Below are 13052 nucleotides of genomic sequence, written 5' to 3'. Positions count from 1 at the left end.
TCACATGGTGCTAAAGTAGTAAATCCAGAAATGTGCACCTAGCAATGCATCTGTATATCAATATCCACATATGCCACAAGGTAAGTAGTACAAAACATTGATACAGCTCAGGTCATATTCTCATAGGGCGAACAGCAGGTTTTGTCAGAAGTATCTTCTGTGACTGTAAATACCCAATGCTGTCCCCGTAAGTAGTAATAATGACTTCATTCCAGTGATGTCAGCACATGGTTCCTTGCATCATTGTACAGCTGTCCAATAGAAATCTTGACTTGTACAACAGAACTGAGAAGTGTTGAGAACTCCTGAACTAGTACACACCTGTAGTGCTGTATTAAATGTCTATATATACTGTACTATCAGTAATTTTGAACAGTAATACCAGACAGCAGGTACGTATGATATTGTCATTGTTTTCCATAGCAACAAAACTCACCTACCCCAAAGATATGAAACCAAACTACTTTATGACTTTACAAGTTACTAATGTGCTGTATTTGTGCTTGTAAATGCATCATAAAAGATGTAAAGATAGCCATTTGCTCTAACAATTTCCTTATCCAGTGGATGAGCTTTTGATAACAGCTCCCTTTGCTTGGAAACAGTTAAGACACTGACTAATTCTCAAAGCAATTTCATTAAAATTTAACAGTAAATCAAAGAAAACACAGAAACATCACACAACTGTGTGCAAATTGTATAATGCATGTTTACACACGTTTAGTTAGGTAAAATTACAGAGCAATCTGATTTGACCCAGAGAATTCGGGAAAAAATAGTGAAAAAAAAAAATAAAAGTTAAGATCTATTGTTCTGCCTTGAATTGTATCAGAGATACTCAAATGAAAACAGCATGCTTTACAGTGTAAATAAATTGTACAGTTAGATAATAGCAGTTCATGCAAGTCGTCAGCATATTCACCTGAATCAGGTCATAGTACTAAACCATTTAAACATTAATTGGATCAATATATTGATAAAGGTAGGAATCAATTTTACTGACTTATGCAGGCATAATCTCCACTTAGGACAAGAGCATTAAAACTGCTTGCAGTTATGTAGTTAAACAGCTTATTTACTTGCATCCATCCACAGACTACCTAAACGACTTTGAAAACTTCATTCTGGAATTCTGCCAGTGATTTTGAAACCTTCTCAAAGAAAATGTCCCAACAAATATGGGTTTTATGTACAAAACAGTTCCCGATATTTTGCATGAACTTGTGGACTCTTCCTTCTTAACAAATCTCAAACCATGACCTGTTATTTATGTACATCCTCTTCCTATATGTCTGACAACTAAACATTGTTGGTTCATTTGAGGTGCTTGATAGTTTATCTCTGCTCTTTTTGTCAGTTTATGTCTATCTCCCCTTTACTCCCCTTACAGCTAGACCTCACATAAAATTCTCCTTATACAACCTGAGACAGTACAAGTCACACCAACTCTTATTACCTCTAGAAACAAACCCCTCAGCACTGCAAATGCTCTTTCACACCAACTCTCAATACCCCCAGAACCAAACCCCACAGCACTGCACATGCCATGTCACACCAACTCTCATTACCCCCAGAACCAAACCCCACAGCACTGCACATGCTCTGTCACACCAATTCTCATTACTCCCAGAACCAAACCCCTCAGCACTACACATGCTCTGTCACACCAACTCTCATTATCCCCAGAACCAACCCCCTCAGCACTGCACATGCTATGTCACACCAACTCCCATTACCCCCAGAACCAAACCCCTCAGCACTGCACATGCTCTGTCACACCAACTCTCATCACCCCTAGAGCCAAACCCCTCAGCACTGCACATGCTCTGTCACATCAACTCTAATTACCCCTAGAGCCAAACCCCTCAGCACTGCACATGCTCTGTTACACCAACTCTAATTACCCCTAGAACCAAACCCCTCAGCACTGCGCATGCTCTGTCACACCAACTCTCATTACCCCTAGAGCCAAACCCCTCAGTACTGCACATGCTCTGTCACATCAACTCTCATTACCCCTAGAACCAAATCCCACAGCACTGCACATGCTCTGTCACACCAACTCTCATTACCCCTAGAACCAAACCCCTCAGCACTGTACATGCTCTGTCACATCAACTCTCATTACCCCTAGAACCAAACCCCTCAGCACTGCACATGCTCTGTCACACCAACTCTCATTACCCCTAGAGCCAAACCGCTCAGCACTGCACATGCTCTGTCACACCAACTCTCATCACCCCTGGTCTCACACCCATAGGTCCTATCATTGCTTAGCCCTTAAACAACTCAACTGGCTCGAGTTTCCACAGCTGCACCAACTCAACCAACTAACAATCAAACATAAGCTCTACTACCATCCTGACAAAACCCCTGCCCTGAAACAACTAATTTCCCCTATAACCCCTCCAGAAACTTAAGATCTGCACATCGGAATCACATAAATATCATCAAACACACAAATGAAGCAGGTAAATCTCTGTTTGCCTGCTCCATTGACAGTTGCTGGAATACTCTCTCAGATCAACTTCAACATCCTCTACTAACCAGTTCAAAAAACTTCTCAAAACACACTATTTAAAGAAATGGCTATGCCCATGTTACCCCCCCAGGCTAAGTTATATTAACCTAAATAAAGTCAGCTATGTTCATATATTATACTGTTTGCCAAGTATGCACAAGCTACTATAGCAAGCTACTCCATGCTTTTATCCTGTGAATACGTTTTTCACCGTATTATACTCAACTATTATTGAACCTTATTGAATTTTCAACTACTGTATTGTATTGTACTGCATTGTAGTGTATTGTACTGTATTGTGTTATATTTGGAGCTTTTCTCCCCGGGCATCCGCTGAAAATGGACTTGTGTCCAGTCGGACCTTCCCGCTAAACAAATGTAAAATAAATAAATAAAATAAATAATAAATTACCCCTACAACCAAACTCTACAGCACTGCACATGCTCAGTCACACAAACTCTCATCAACCCTAGAACCAAACAAAACAGCACTGTGCATGTTTTCTCCTCTTAGACACATACTCTTTGGCAAGCTGTCCCCATCAACATTAAGGAAATCAACACTTATTCCAAATTCAGAATGCAACTCAAAAGGCACTTCTTCATCCAAACCCAAACCAAATGTCCCTGCTTCAACACAGGGTATATCATTTAACCTGTCTCTTTCTTGAGTCTCTTCTCATCTCTCAAGATTCACTGACCTACTTTAGAAACGGATGTGTATGTTGTACATTATACTCTGCTTGACTGTATATTACACTGTGCTTATTGACTAGAATGTATATACACAGTTACTTCTATGTAATTAGTCCAAACTACGGTTATTGCTTATACTTATGCATTGTTTTTTGTTTGCAAAATGTTTTGCATTTCACCCAAACTAACCCTGAAATTGGTCAACATTGATCAGTGCATTACCCCAGGAAACAAATATATATATAAATAAATAAATAAGTCTGACTGTCTGTTTGTTTGCCTCTGTGTCTCCTTCTCCAGTCCTCCTCTCTTGTATTTTTTTTCAGAGATTTATATATTTTAAGTGTCTGTAGTGTGTGTGTATGTGTGTGTGTGTGTGTGTGTGTGTGTGTGTGTGTGTGTGTGTGTGTGTGTGTGTGTGTGTGTGTGTGTGTGTTTTGCTGCAAATCACGTAATATTTGTGTTCCTTTTTCTTCACTGCATCCTTCCTTTCTGTTAGTACAAATGATATGTTCAGCACTTCATAAACCACTGCAGGTGGGGACTTTTGGATAGACTGTGTTTTAATATAAAATATCCTCCTTGTAGCTATACCAGCTAATACTATGTATTCAACAACATTTAACTTTGTCTGCATTTCCTGGTTTAGGTCCCATGAGACAAACTACCTGCGCTTTTCTTTACAGTTACTTCTTAATCTGTCACTTAAGCACAGCGTTCTGTATCACCATGTCTAATCAGTTTGGCTGTAGATACATTTATCCCCAGAACATTATAGTAGCAGCTACCCCATTTATTTATTAACGGTGATCCAACAAAAAAATAAATAAAACCACTGATCAGTCTGAGAAGCACTGTAGACTGATATTTCCAATGAGGTGAACCTCATGTGCAGGGAATTACTGCAGCTCACACTTTGCTTATCCCATTCATTAACTGTATCCGAAACCTGGCATAATCACAGTACCTGTCCTATGTAGTAATGGAGTACCATCTGCTCCCTGCTTTAATTTTCTTGTCAACAATTCATTTACAAAGAACACAATAATTGGCCAAGTTTTTGTATATGTACCATGTTCCCAACAGTACCCATGCATACTGTCTGAATTCCAGAATTAAAGCACTGCCTGTAGAATCTCATTTACACGTTCCTGTTTGCTAAATTCAGAGCCATAAACCTAGAAATACACTACGTGAAACATGCTGTTTTACACAAAAAATTAAATGACCCTTACAGTCCCTACATTATTACTGAGAAGGCCTTAGATATTAAAAGATAATACAGTATATAAACATAAGCAAATCAAAAGCACGTTGAGAAGTAATTGATCTATAACTGCTTACCAATTAAACTGTAAAACCACAAGGAGGCAACTCTCTTCTGTACTATTTTTAGAAAACTACAGATCTAACAACTTTTGTATATTTAGATGTAGAGATTTAATTGCAAGCTTCCATTGTTGAGAAAGCATTATCAAGCATTAGAGGGTTTTTTTTCTCACATCACAGCACTTGCTTTAGTCATTGAAAATAAATGATAAATCCTGTACAGAGTTGCTTATTCACTTCACCTTAATGAACTTTTTCAGCTACAAAAGTTTTGTACACTGATCAGTGATGAAACTGGAAATGTGACGAGCTCAAACCCATAACCTTTAAAAGACTTCAGTTCTCACATGCATGTCACCAACAAAGTTCCTAATATGCCTTAGTTATATAAGCTCGCTGTCTACACAAATTTTCTCAATACATAAAGCAGCACAGAAAAGTAAACAGGACAGGCTTCCCTGCAAATACAAATGCATATAACTATTACAGCTAATTCCAAAGTGACATGTAGCAGCCTAGAGAATAAGAACTGGGCAACATACTGTAACCTAATCGGTCAACAACCTGTTAATAGAAAATGGACACTGCCCACTTTGGAAATATAGCCTGTCCAAGGAGTTATGATCTAGGATAAAGTCATATTGGACAAGATCTTAAGAGTAAGTCTACCTGTTTCCAAAAGACCTGTTCTCAGAGTAACTGGCTTACTTTGATGTAAGGCCTGTCTATAAACAGGCTTACACCAGGAGGCAGATACCAAAAGACCTGCTCTCAGCCAGCTCTCAGTGTAAATCGTCACTTACACTGAGAGCAAGTCTTTCAGAATGATGACCATTGAGATGATGTGTAATGGTGAAGGGGAGTGTTGGGTATCCCTCCACTCCTCTCCGTAGTTTTTTAGCAAAAACACAGTACACTATTTTTTTTTTTGAAAAAATGTTTTACTGAGCTTGTTGTAAGGTCTTGTAAAGGGGCTTGCCACAGGCACTGTTTTTGTCAAACAGAAGAAAACTTTTAGAATTTAGTTGCATCGTATGCTAAACATATGCTGTGATGTTATGTACGTCTTTATAAACATTACTTTAAGCATCCGATGACAGAATGTATCTGTTCCCGAGTATAATTAGCCCCTTAATCACAGACCTGCATACATATCCATTCCCTTGTAATACATTTCTCGTCCAACCTGCCTGTCACTGTATGACTGACTATTTAACTGTTTTTTTTTTATATTAGTTTGAAATCTTTTTGTAAATACTGTTACAGTTTTGTAAATCATTTGTGAGACAAATCTGATCTGAATAATCATGTTATCTTGCAAGTAACTTCCTTAGGGGTTTCCCCCTCAACAAGTTCCTCCTGAAAATGATGAATACCCAGTAGAATTAATGCATTCAACTGACATGAATTAAAGACAGTTAAATGAATGAATAACTCGACAGTCCCACCCATAATGAAACAGGCACCATTTTTCCCTAATCACCTCAGTACCCCCAGTTGTCCTCTGTGCCATGAATTCAGTGCAGTGCTTTGAGCACTGCATTAATTTTGCTGCCAGCCTGTACAGTCAATAACTTAGTGATGAAGTAATAGCGCTGTTTATTCCCTTGCACATGTAGAGTAGATCTGGAGATGTAGCTGCACATGTACAACTACTGACTTTAGATAATGGTGCATTAGCCTGTAATGCACACTGTAACATAAATGTGGTCTGCAGAAAATAAATGTGGATGCACAAGCGATTTCACCAAAATTCTCATGTTGCCTCTCTAGAAGGAAAATAAATGTGAGCTGATGTCATATACTCTCTTGTGAAATAGGGTTGGGCAAATGCATTTATTTATTTATTTACATTACATGAAATGTTTGATGATGGGGAGTTAGACCAGTGGTTGTCCAAGAAGGAACTCAACCTACAACCTGTTATTTGCATTTTGGGTATGGAAATGGTCCTACTGGAGATAACACCCACATTTTTGAAGACCTATGTAAATCACAGTCTGTCATTAGCTGCAGTACAATTGAAACAATTACACATAATTATTTAAATGAAAGTGGCTGCATGCAAAAGAATGAAAATTAGAACTAATACTATACATGCAACTAAAAGGCATCCAGACTAATTTGTCAGGCTGTAGAAATGTAAGAAAACAACCTTTGGGTACCAGTTTTGCAATGAGAAACACTAGAAATATAGGTTTAGACATATTTATATTCACAGAAACAACTGTAAAGCAAAAGCCTTGAATCAGCCTATAGAGATAGGTTTGCAGTTGGGTGTTAATGTTGTGCATATAATCAGGAAGTGCAGTTCGCTGTTATTATATAATCAGGAAGTGCTTGTGGTAGATAAAGTATTATGCAAAGTACATGAGCGTCAGTATACAGTCAATAAGTTAATAATTAATAATTATTGGTTAATAAGTTAGTTCGTAGTAGTGCAGTCAATAACGATGGTCTAAATCTAAAATGCAGTTACAACTACTGTTATCGAAATGTGCACTTTATAGTAATTACTGTAGTGCAGACTAATGGACAGAAAACACGTTGTGGCCACTATATGCACCTGTCATAATATCAAAATGCTAAACACCTAATGACCACACCGTGCCATCAAAAGTGTCCTGTAGCACTTCCTAACTGCAGCATGCTGGTATCTGACAATAAAAAGCTGGCTGAGCAGAGCTGCAACCCCCACGGGGTGCTGCAGTCTCATCCGTTGCTGAGCATTAGCTTGCAGAACGATGCCTCATAGACACTGTCAGTGTGCGCTTTAGCCTGTGACTGAAGCCTAGCGTGGTCCTCACACTGCCCAAATGAAAACCAGCTGTCTGGCACCGACATGTCAGTGCTTTGCACAGGTTCTTATTTAAATGCCATGCGATCTGACCCTGGACTTTGCAAAATCACACTTCACAAAAGAAACGCACCTTTTATTGAGAAACCTGCAGTGCAAACGTCCTCATTAACAAGATGCACTTTATTTCCATAAACATGTCAGGGGGATATAGTCAGGGAAAGTGATGTTTTACCTTTTTCCATGCATCTGAATGGAGTCATTTACAATTTGCAGATCTGACATATACAGATCGGTAACGGGAAGGTTCTGGCTGGAGTTTCTTGTGAAAAACAGAAAACGGAGTGTATGAATTATTTTTTGGAAGTTGCTTGTCGCAAATGATCTATAGTGGGCGCCAGAAACCCCCTTTCCAGGAGAGACCTCACTAAATCATCCGAAACCCTCCCCGCTTCCTTCCCTGGCTGGCACACCATCGTGCTGCCGTTTGCTTGCTGGGAATTATGAAAAAATCCATCTATAAATTGTTTGGATTTGTTTTTTCATTTCTGATGTTTGTAAGCTAAACAGAACACACATACCACGTGTGACTGCGTGTCACTATTTAATAATCAAGTTTAAGGGACATGCAAACCAGTGACCACGTCTCCTACTAAGAACCCCCTTATGGATTGCACATTTAACCTACAAGCTTCACATCCTGTTGAGAATAAATCTACTTGCACCCTGGCAAAAAGCAATGTGAAAACTCCGGAACAAGCGGGATGCTTTAAATTATCAGACCTAAATGATTTCAGTGTGTGCGTGTGTGTGTGTGTGTGTGCGTGCATGTGCATGTGTGTGTGTGTGTGTGTGTGTGTGCATGTGTGTGTGTGTGTGTGTGTGTGTGTGTGTGTGTTGGGGGGGGGGGAATCATAGTAACTAAAAAAAAACATTAAAAAGAAAAACCATCATTTTCATATAAGAATTCGGATTGCTAGAGGGCTACAAGGTCACTTACACTCTGCTACTGAATGGACTCCTAATATACGCTCAAACACAAGCGCATATTATCACCCACCCAATCCCACCATGTAATGTTTAAATGCATCTATGCAGACGGGAGTTGGGAGACCGGCTACACTGGAGCATTTTAACTGATGCTACGGGAAATGACTGCATCCCTGTTCTGTAGTGTCCCCCACTGCCTTCCCGATATTAATAGTAAATCCCGTAGCCTGACGGTCTGGTCCTTTGCCTGCACCATAGCAGAGCCTACAAGGAACCCTTAGGAAGGGTTAAGACCGATCACCCAGTCCCTATGTAGCTGCTTAGTTGCAGAGTACCTGGCTCGGGATGGACTTCCATGCCCGCTGCAGTATCAGCCTGCAATCGGCAGCATAGGCATCAGCGGTCCCCGTGGAAAGGACATGTACGGGCTTCTTTCATACTGTTCCCTAAACTAAGTGGAGGTCAACATCAGGACCTGGTTACTAAATGCAATGATCAGTTAATGGAATTCATGCACACTTAAGTATTATCAGAGTAGGAAAAATATTTAAAAATGTCTATATGGAGTATAAATCATATCACAGTCTAGCAGAAATCGGGTAAATCTTATTCTTTCAAAACTGCACCACAGGATTGTCCATACTTTGGTATTCTGATCCTCTTTTCAACCCACTTCTCCAACAAGTTTGACTGGAGCGCCCATATGATATCCCAAATGGCTATATTGTGTGCATCGGGCCCTTCTGATTCAGCCTTCCAGGTACAGATTCTGTTCAGTATAAGTACTTGTGGGGCACAATAATCTGCGTTTCACACGCAAATATGCGCACAAATAGTGTTTGTGTGTGTGTGTCGGCCATCTGTAAGACTGCTTCTTCTGTACATCGTTTGCTAGACAAGTTTGTATTCTGCACCGCCTGTAGCAACCTCCAAATCCTCTTCTTTCTGAACTGGAACTCCTGTTATCTGCGCAAAGCTTCCCAAAGTAAACATCTGTTTGCCGTAGTGCGCATACCTAGATCTTTTGCTATTCTGCAGTTTTTCCCCATTTGGAATAGAATTTTTCAGCTACTTTATTGCCCTCATCCTAAAGAAAAACTACACAAAATGAAAGAAACCTGTGGTTCTTGGAGTACTGTGAACTGCTGCATTGGATTAACTACAAAACAGTGATGTGCATATTCTTAAAGTGAACCTATTCTTCCTTGGTCATTTTCCAATATATTCCGTAAATATATGTCTGAGAAGCACCTGTCTTCTCCCTCTCAAGTACCAAGATGTTATCATTTCATTAAATTTTCCCCAAATTCTCCATAAAAATAATAATTCTCTCTTTCTACCAGCTTCACAATATATGGGAAATGGAAAACGCATACAGACCGTACGGTTCGTGTGGAACATGGGGAAGTCATTCACAATTTAGGCACGTGAAAATGAAAGTGAGGCACCTATCCTGACCTACCTTCTGGTCTTCCTAATTCTGGGGTGTCCTGTTTGAAACTGTGAGCATTTCGTGCCCATTTGTCATGTGGAAAGCATGCCAAGATTTCACTCACCCTACAGTCTGTACCCAGCTGTCCAGTGAGTCGAGGACCCTGCTCCTTCCTGTTGCTATCAGCTTCTTGAGGCCTTCTTGAGGCCTGAGGAATGGATACTTTAAACCGGGAATAGCATACACTTCAGACCCAATAGGAGGGTTATGCAGCAACAACTCGATCTTTTCTGTACATACATTCATTCTAACTTACTGTCTTGACGCATACACCACCTTTTAATTGTAGTTTAAAGACTGCAACCGTGAATGAAGCTGTTCACCTCATTACTTTATGTCTACCAACTATCCACGGCACTCTCTGACTGCTAAAGTGCCCTGTTCATCTGCACTTCTCAGTTTGACACTACTCTCCCTGACACACACACACACACACACACACACACACACACACACACACACATCGTATATTATAGACCTGACCCCCCTGCCAGTGCAAAGTGTGCATTCAGTAGTTACCGTTATAACCATCTAGCTCCTGTACAGTTTTTGACACGTGTAATTATTTCTGCAATGAGACCCATTGCCCCTTACATAGATAAGTGACTTCACATTTTCCTTTGGAAATTCTGTAAGTACTAATATGCAATTTATTTCATTTTCCAGAACCTTACTATCAATACAAGTGTATACGTGTGAGACACAATGTAACATTTCTCATGGAGGGAGATGAGTTAAGACAGAGAGAAAGGAAGGACAGACATGCATAAATACATCCACATATATTTTCAGAAACAGGGAGAGAAAGACTGTAAAATGTACGCCAAGCACAGATGATCGCCCATAAAACCATAACTTTGCAATACACCCCAAATAAATTAATTGATAGCTATTACAAAACAATTATTCTGCACCCGGGCTCTATCAAAATGAGAAACTTCAACGTTTACCTGTATGTGTAATTACATTGAGCTCTGCATGAAAACTTAGACGTTTATTTGCTGAACTCTGCTGCAATAAACTCTGTGTAAAACATCATCTCTGTCTTAGCAAATACACACATTTCACAAAACAAACTAGAAAGAGACTTCAGATAACTTTCCATGGGGACCTGTCAGCATATAAGATACTTAAAAAATTCTATATATGCAATTTTCCACAAATGTGCAGGGGATCAAATAACTCAAATGACACAATACGTAATGATCCCCGTGTGGGACATTATTTTATTTCAGAAACCTTTTGCAGGGCATCCTGCTCAGAAGGAATAACTACAGGTGGTGCTATTTTCTGTTTCTATAGACTTCATTTAATAGGTATCTGACTGACCCTTGCAAGCTCTTCCGTACAAAGTTACTATGATGCACCTGAGTGACAGACTTTCCCTTGTTTCTGAACATTAACTGCATTGGGCAATATATGTGTGTATTCATTCAGAGACACACTATAAGCTGCAGGGCCACAGTGGACCCTACTTTCATTTGTAGGATGCCAAATTTAGTAACCTCCTTTGTTACAAAATCAGGTATGATTTGATTGGGGAGCTATCACTCTGTGGACAGAACTGATATTGCTGACAACGGGATGGAATTGCCACATTTAGTTTCACCATTAGGGTACAACAAAGTACACCAGTTAGAACCACTAAATCATAACGATCTTAGATCAGCACTGAACTTTGGCAGTATGTGTCCCTTATACACAGCCGTTTGTAAATTGACAATCAACTAACCTCCCAAAATCTGAGGCGCAACAAAGACCAATTAAGACAGAGCCTTGTCTACAAAATAAAATAAGATCATATAAAACCACGGGAAGGGTTGCACAACATACACTTTTGCCAACAGCAAATCCAAGAAAATCCAACAGGAGTTATGAAGCGTACCTGGCTACCACCGATCTACATTTCTTACCTGATCTCGGTCTGCACTACTTGAACATGTGGCGAACAGCCCAGATCTCCAATCGCCACTGCAAGTTTGCCATCCCTGAGTGTAAGAGCTCCAAGCCACAGTCGGTGAGCTGCAGCTGCTGACCTGTGTGCACCAGTGCCAGGGTTCCTCCGCCTGTCCGTAGCCGTGTCTATCCGTCAATCACTCAATGCCAGCCCTGGGCAGCTGCTGCAGCAAACTGAAGCTCCCTCAGAAAAAAAAAATCCTCCGGTGCTCTTATAATATCCTGACCCAAATGCGGCTTCTGCCCTCCAGGTTCGCGCGCCTACAACATTCCAGGGAAGATATCCAAGTGAGGAACTTTTGGCGCTGAGGCTGATAGGAACCGGGTATTAGTTATCCGTGCTCAGTGCCAAGCCTGCTCCAGCTTCCTCTTAGTATCTCGGTCTCTCTAGCCGTCGATCTTCCCCCTTCTCACTCCTTGCAGCTTTCGCACTTGCTGCATGCGGCGCGCGCTCACACCCACCCTCCCCTCTAAGAGGTTCGCGTGCTGGAGGAATCAGGCTTGCGCGGCAGGTGCCCGCGATAAAGGACCGGGTGCAGGAGGCGAGGGCATATACCACGAGCCGCTTAGGAGAGAGCGTGCAGTCGTGCTGCAGACCTGAAGCTGGTGAGGATGGGGTGGCAATGCCACTGCATCCACATGACTCAGCTGGGCAGTAAATGGTTAGTAGTAGTAACCACGGTGGGGGTGGGGGCACAGAGCCCTACAACTAGCTTATCAGATAAACGGGCATTCCCGAGAGTGGAGGCATTTATTGACTAACTGCTGCTTGATTTTAGCTTCAAGTAACAGGTAACACACCCGTGCTGTGTGCACCGTATTTACCGTGCAGAAGGAAAGTCATATCCCGTTATTGTCGTTTGTAATGCTCAGGTTCTGACTGATTGCATGGAACCGGACGTGAGGCCAGCTGTGCTAAATGATGGCACAAATTGACTGAATGAAAGCACTGACCTAAGTAACCTGACTAAAGCTCTCTTTCTTTACAAAACATGGTTGTACGCTCACAGCTTTGTATTTATCAACATGAAGGGATCACCGAGAAAGTGGTACTCCTGTTTTTGTATCATTAATTTAGTTTTATTTTTATCTGTTTGACAGGGATGCCTGTATTAACCGCTAAAGCCACAAGCAGCTAACGTTGCTATTTTCACAAGGCCAACCAATAAATGAATGAATGAATAACAGGTAATTTCTGCCACAGATCTATTGCAACCTTACTCAACGACAGTGCTTTTTAAATAAAAGTCATTGATAATTTAGTTGCATAT

General features: G+C 40.7%; 1 protein-coding gene across 6 annotated transcripts in view; it reads right to left on the bottom strand.

The window, feature by feature from the left end:
* ADGRB2 (adhesion G protein-coupled receptor B2) overlaps positions 1-12225 on the bottom strand; it is a 5411420-nt gene extending 5399195 nt beyond the window's left edge. For all 6 annotated transcript variants that reach the window (XM_044082710.1, XM_044082742.1, XM_044082734.1 and 3 more), the window contains exon 1: positions 11739-12225. The gene's annotated coding sequence lies outside the window, so the exon portion shown is untranslated. The remainder of the gene's footprint in view (positions 1-11738) is intronic.
* Positions 12226-13052: the final 827 nt, after the last annotated feature.

Source organism: Protopterus annectens, chromosome 1.part1, assembly GCF_019279795.1.
Source record: "Protopterus annectens isolate FY-2018-M chromosome 1.part1, PAN1.0, whole genome shotgun sequence".
Lineage (NCBI taxonomy): Eukaryota > Metazoa > Chordata > Ceratodontiformes > Protopteridae > Protopterus > Protopterus annectens.
The sequence above is the reverse complement of the archived record's forward strand: the minus strand, read 5'-3'. Positions and strand labels throughout refer to the sequence as shown.